Genomic DNA, 6,589 nt, shown 5'->3' on the forward strand with positions numbered 1-6,589 from the left:
TATAAAAGTACAGTTTAGAGTTCCCCACTGAGATACACATAAAAAAGTGAAATGAAGTAGTGAGACAAAGTGTTGATTACAACATTTTATCAATGAAAATACAGGGAGCTGCAAACAGCAAACATTTTCTGCCTTTTGCATACAAAGGAATAAGGAATGAAAACTCCTAGTTTTTATATATAGGCATGTATGTCATTTATAGGGTTAGTAGTAAATGTACATGCCATCTCACAATATAATCACAGATGTACAAAAAAACTTACATACATTTCAGTACTGCCTTTCCTCCTGCATCCATGTTCTTTGTTTAAAACATGATGGGGGCAGATAACAGAATTTTTGCTCCTCATAAGAGGATTCACTGTTCTATGCTTAAGAGGACAATTAACATGGAAAGCCTTCCATATAAATGTAAATAACTGTAACTATAAATCATAAAATAAATAATATAAATATAAAATCCACGGGTCCATAGAAAATTTGGCATTTGGAGATTTGCTTAATGCATATCATTGCTAAAGTAATAATAAAGTTGCTCTACCCAAGACTCTTTTCCAGCATTAAAGGGATAGTCTGAATTGCAATTCTAACCAGGTTTACATGCCAGCTGTGTCAAACACTGCCTGCTGATTCCTGACCCTGATTCCAGTTTTCAATGATAAGCATGTATTATACCCCAACAGCTTTCTAAGCTGTCATTCTTCACTGACTACAGCTCTCACTTCAGTTAAGTTCACTTCATTTGGCCTGTTGATATTTAATGAACAATCCAGGCAACATTACCTTTTTCTGCAAGTGGAGATATAGGGGCTCAGTAGCTTCCTGTTTTCCCCCTCTGTTGTTCATGGCTTGGCTTCCCAATACAAATTCCAGTGTTAATTTAGGGCTGCGGCAATGCTGTAATGTATTTTCAAAAACTGGTCCACTAAAAAGCGTTTCAGTCATTTACATCTTTGACATGTCATACTTTTCATGAGACAATAAAAATCTTAGTAAACTTCATTTCTCAGTTCTCAGGCAGCCAATGTTTTTAATAAAACTTCCCAATGTAGCAAAAGTGCAAGGAACAGGATTCACCAGACGGGAATGACCCTAGCCTGCAAACAGACATAGATGCTTGCAGAGCCTCATTATTCTTGAAAATGCAGGACCAAGATTTACTAACTGGAGATTTAGTAAAATCATGATCTACCAATTCCTGTATCAGTTTATTTCACCAAACAAGTAATTTACTGATGATAAACACCATCATGCCAAGACCGTATAGAGGCATACTCTTAAAACAATGAAAGCACAGAAACTGCCGCAACGGGCTCTCCTGCAAAGCAGATATAACTATTGTATTTTTGAAAAGAACATGCAGATTAGTTAGTGAAACAACTGATGAAGCTCTAGTATTATGTGACATGACACCAATATTTGGCAAGAAGGGACATATTTGAATGGCCTAAATTCTACCCAAATCCCGATACCTAACTCTTTCTATTAGTAGGTACTAGCTCTTCAGAGGTGCCCGCACAATATAAAAGAATAAGCTCAGGAATTTAAAGGGAACTTAAGATTGTCTAAATAGGGCCCTACTATGGTAGATGCTACCTATTTTAACTTCCTGGGAACAATATTAATAGCTCTATGGCATTTTAGTACAAAGATAAATTCCATAAGAAACCCATTTCTTTAAAATACCCTTTTTTACACAGTTCAACAAGAAGGCAATCCATTAATAGAGTTGCTTAGATCCACTGAGTATTTAAAAGGGTTAGTAGAAATTGAAGATAGAAAAGACATTACCTGCCTTCACAACAGCAGGAGGTCCCTTCAGTTAATTTGCCAATACTGCATCCACTCGAGTTTCAGTGTACATCTATGTCAATGTCTTGATGAGGCCTGGAAACCAAGTGAGAAGATATCAAACAATTAATCTTAATTTTGCTTGGGAGATAGAGCAGACGGCTTCCTAAAAAGCAATTTGTTAACAAAGCAATCCTACAACCTGTAGTGATACAGAAACTGGTGCAGCCAAAGAAATAGGACACTAAAGCAGAAGCACTGGGATATGCAGTGTATAGAAATTCCCCTTTATGGAGGAGAAAATTATATGGTTGCTAAATCTTAATGAAGAGTAACCTGCCAGTCCCCAATTCCAGCAAACTGTGTTATGCATCCTAGGTCTGAAGTGCCACATTAGGACTGAAGTAACCAGGGTGCTGGTCTCAGCCTTTCCACTCATCTCAAGACAATGAGAGCATCACTTCATCCTTCAACATTTCATCTAAGGATATATATAACAAAATTTCCTTGCTCCTACCTTACATTTTTCTAAATTGCAAGTCATTCCCCTTTACTATTCTGCTCCCATCCCGTTTTTTATGCAGGGAAAAGTAGTGCTTACATCTTGTTTATACAGACTGTGTTCTGCTCTTAGTATACAGCTCTTTGAAACAGACATTGTTAAAGCAACACAGCCCCCTAGTGTGGATGCAATTCAAAAGTTTAATTTCCATACAATTATGAGACACTAACTTTAACCACACTACACATGGTAAAAATTAGTGACTTTGCTTAAAAAAAATACCAATAATCATAAGTATGTAGATTGGCAAATTTAATAGCTAAAATAGCTGTACTGCTCCAAATGTAAACTACCATTTTTGAGTGAAGACCTGCATCACTTCAACAAGATGGAATTACATCACGGACCTTCATTCTGGTGCCTCATATCTCAAGGCCTGGAAGAACCTGGGGTATCACTTGTGTAAGAGTATCTAGCACCATTTTCAGCAGTTGGATTTTCACTACTAAATTTGTTGTGCCAACACAGCAAATTCAATCAGGATGCTGATCCAGGTTGGGAGGAGCAAGTGGACAGGATTCCCTGCTCAAATGAGCTTCCTGATGTGGTTCTCTACGTACTCACATAAACACTAGCTGCACAACAGTGGTACAGGAGGGAGGAGACAAGGAGACAGCCTGGGAACAGCCTGGAAACCTAACCAAAATATATTCATAGTTCCTCACCAGTATTCATATTCAGCTTAAAAGTCTTTCCCAGTACTCTATTTCTGCCTGTCTTTACATGCAAGTTTCAACATGTTCAGACCAAACAAGCTTTTCTAGTCACGTTTCATGTCCTCTGTTCCTCTAGTGACCTTAGGAGTCTTTGTCTGCATTTACACCACTCCCAACTGATCATCTTCGATACAGACATGCAGAGCTGCACACAGTATTCCAGGGAAGTAAAGCTGAGATTTTGTAAGTAAAGTAAGATTGACTGGAGTCTGAAAATGGAAGATGGGATGCAAGATCATAGATTTGAGAATTCGCAGTGTAAGATACTCATCTAGAATAACTTTGCAGAAGCATTAGATACAAAAGATGAAAATTCAGTTTTGAGTCTGACAACAGTGAAGACAGATCCCATGAAAAAAGATGACATTTTCACATATGCTTAAGAAAGTGATGATGCACTGAATAAACATGCTTTTTTTTTTTTTTTGTAATAGAGATGATTACTTGTGCTCTACAATTTACTAACCATGCAATATTTACATTTATGCTTTTGGGGTCTTTCCCTGTCTGACTACAGAGTCAGTTTGACTAACTGGTATGCGGCTAAACCTTTTTACAAGCTTCAGATTTTTATTCACCTTTTATGTATTCTGTTTACATATTTTAATATTAATGTCAAGAAAGGCCCATGAAACATGAGACTTGACAAAAATCCCCCAGTATTTTAACATTTAAATTTAGCCATAAGTAAGGTAAACAAACATTTTTTTCTCTCCATATATTGCAGATTGACTTAGCAATAAACATGACGGTTTATATTACTGGGACTAAATTGCAGGACTTCATAATCAGTTTTTAATTTGGTGTCTATGCTCCTAAAGTTATGCCTTTCTTCTTTATGTTTCTGCATCAATTAACCCCCTCATCTCCCTTCCTGACTAAAGGGCCTATTTCACAATTAATCTTCAATTATCTTCTGTGAAAAGGGCACATTTACCAGTGTCAGTGATCTCATAAAGCTAAATCAGTGCTTATAATTTTAAGATGGACACGTAAAATGCCATGTAACAACCTACTACGCATTCATGTGCACAAAACCCCTTTTCAGCTGCTGTTTTTTTAGAAAACCCTTGACATGCTTTATCCACAGATGAAAACGAAGTAACATTTGTTAAGACAACTGCTTTTGTAGACTAATATTTAAAAAATAATAGTAATCACTGAGGAACCATTTATGATCGTTAAAGCTCTGACCATGTAAGGAATCAGCTGGTGAAGAGACATTTTGTCCCTTTACAGGGTTCCCCCATGGTGGCTGCTGTTTGTCAAACCATGCTCCCTCAAATGCAGACAACACTGCAGGAAAGGGCTACCCAGCTGCCTCGCTGGTGAGATTCACGATGCTGTGCCACACTGCTCATGTTTAATGCGGCACTTCAGCAGTATCCAGTTACAACAGCAGCATCTTAAATCATCTACACAGATGATTTGATTCCCTAGGTGCTACAGCAACCTGAAGTCAATGATCAAAACTTTCATCCACTGTGATTAATAATTACAGTAATTTTAAACAGAAAGAACACATTTTATAACATAGCTTAAAAAAAAGTTATGGAAGGCACTAAGTCTCTTAGCCAAAATAATTTTGAGAGCAAATACTGCAGTGAAAAGAGTGTTACAAACAGAACTAATTCTTTTTTGGGGAAATGCCTGTGATTTGTCTTTCAAAAGTGGCATCTTGAAGTCTAATTATTACTCTCTATGAAATCACTGTAAAAATAACATTAAAGGCTCTAAACAGAAATAATAGATACTTTTGGCTCTCTGGGGAGTCACACCTTTTTATTTCCCTAATACAAACACAGTCAACCCTCCTCCTCAAAAGAGCACTGTGCTTCATCTATAAGGACAGTCAAAATTCATCAGAAAATATTCCTGTTGCAGTTCAGAATTTGATCAGGATCTTTTTCCTCATGCTGACCAACACCCAGTGTATATTTTTTCCCAACAAAGTGGTTGATCAAAACCCACTAAAATTATTTTAAGGTTTCATAAATAATTCATGACTGCATTTTACATACAAATTGCCTCTTCCTCCAAGTGAAATATTAAATCTATTTTTCAAAGAAAAAAATCAAAGAGATATTTAAAAGTGAACAACAAAACAGTTGTATAATAAATATTTTAAATACACTGGATTTTTTTGATACGACTCAATGCAGGAACCCATGTAATTTAGCTGATCTGTTTTTAACCTAAGCAGCAATAATACAGTATCCTAAAAATGAATTAGCACTTGTATAATCAATCACATGAAGTCTCTCTTATGATATATATATTACTTTATTTTTGTAAACAGATTAATTTTCTTGGAATCCTTCTCCTCTTTTAATTTCAAATTTAATTAGGCTATAATTACAAATCTTCTCTGTCATATGCACAGTAAACCTCTTTCATCTTCATCACACTACATATTAAAGTTAGCATATGCAAATTCTTGATATGGACCTTGAAATAATGACCTTTGACAGTTCAACACACTACAAAATGAACTTTTAAAGGTGACCTGGAAAACCAATAGGAAAATGAAGGTCAGTTCAGAAATAACTGCCATATACCTCTAGCAAGTCAGCAGTAGAATAGAACTCTGTTCTAGTTTATCACTACTTCTAGCAGTATTTCCTTGTTGCCAGACAACTGCAAATGTATCGTTATGCAACATCACTGAATGGACTTCATACATTTGACTGTATCAGTTCTTCCGGTGGCACAGGAAACGTATCTCTAATTAAATCTGATTTACATTCAGCTTTCCTAAGACATGCTAAGTTATGCCTTACCAAGGCATGGCTTCTGCCTGAAGTAACCTTCTGCTGTTCAGTGGTTGGCAGAAATACATGGGAGCCACACAGGAGTATGCAGTCCGCCAGGAATCACCTCCATGGGTGATAAAACCACAGGTGTTGGGAGTACCAGTAAAAAAAGGAAAGATACAGGTCTAGAAACTGTTTTCCTATCAATCAGCTATTACTGTATTGTACATCCTTCTTCGATATTAAGGACTGATTTTTGTTTATTCCTACCGCTTGGGATCTTGCAAGCCTTATCAATGCTACGGCAGATTGTAGAACTGGCAAATGAACCTTGACATGAAAGAAGAGAGGCAAACAATAAGGAACAAGTTTTCCTATTGGCTGAGATATACAGGGTTGCACAGTAGGACTAGGAAGCAAATGTCCTTGCAGGCCAGCTTTTTCATTTCCACAGCAGGCAAAGTAGATATTCAGTGCCTTAAGGATCTAAGTATAGCAGCAGTAAAACTTATTTTTACAGTCTAACGTAGTTCTACTAGCCTATGACTTTACAAATAAGAAGACATCTAGGTTTTGCCAACTGTCTGTCTTTCATTACCTGCTTTTGTTTTTCTATACTCAAATAAATCACAAGTTCACCAAACAGCCAAATGAAATTAACTGAAACAACACACATATATTCTGAGACAGTTAAGTTACCTTTTGAAGTGGATATATATATTCTAACTTACATCTTCCATTTGCTCAAAAATAATAGAAAAATGTTG

The sequence above is a fragment of the Aquila chrysaetos genome, chromosome Z (assembly GCF_900496995.4).
Source record: "Aquila chrysaetos chrysaetos chromosome Z, bAquChr1.4, whole genome shotgun sequence".
Taxonomy (NCBI): domain Eukaryota; kingdom Metazoa; phylum Chordata; class Aves; order Accipitriformes; family Accipitridae; genus Aquila; species Aquila chrysaetos.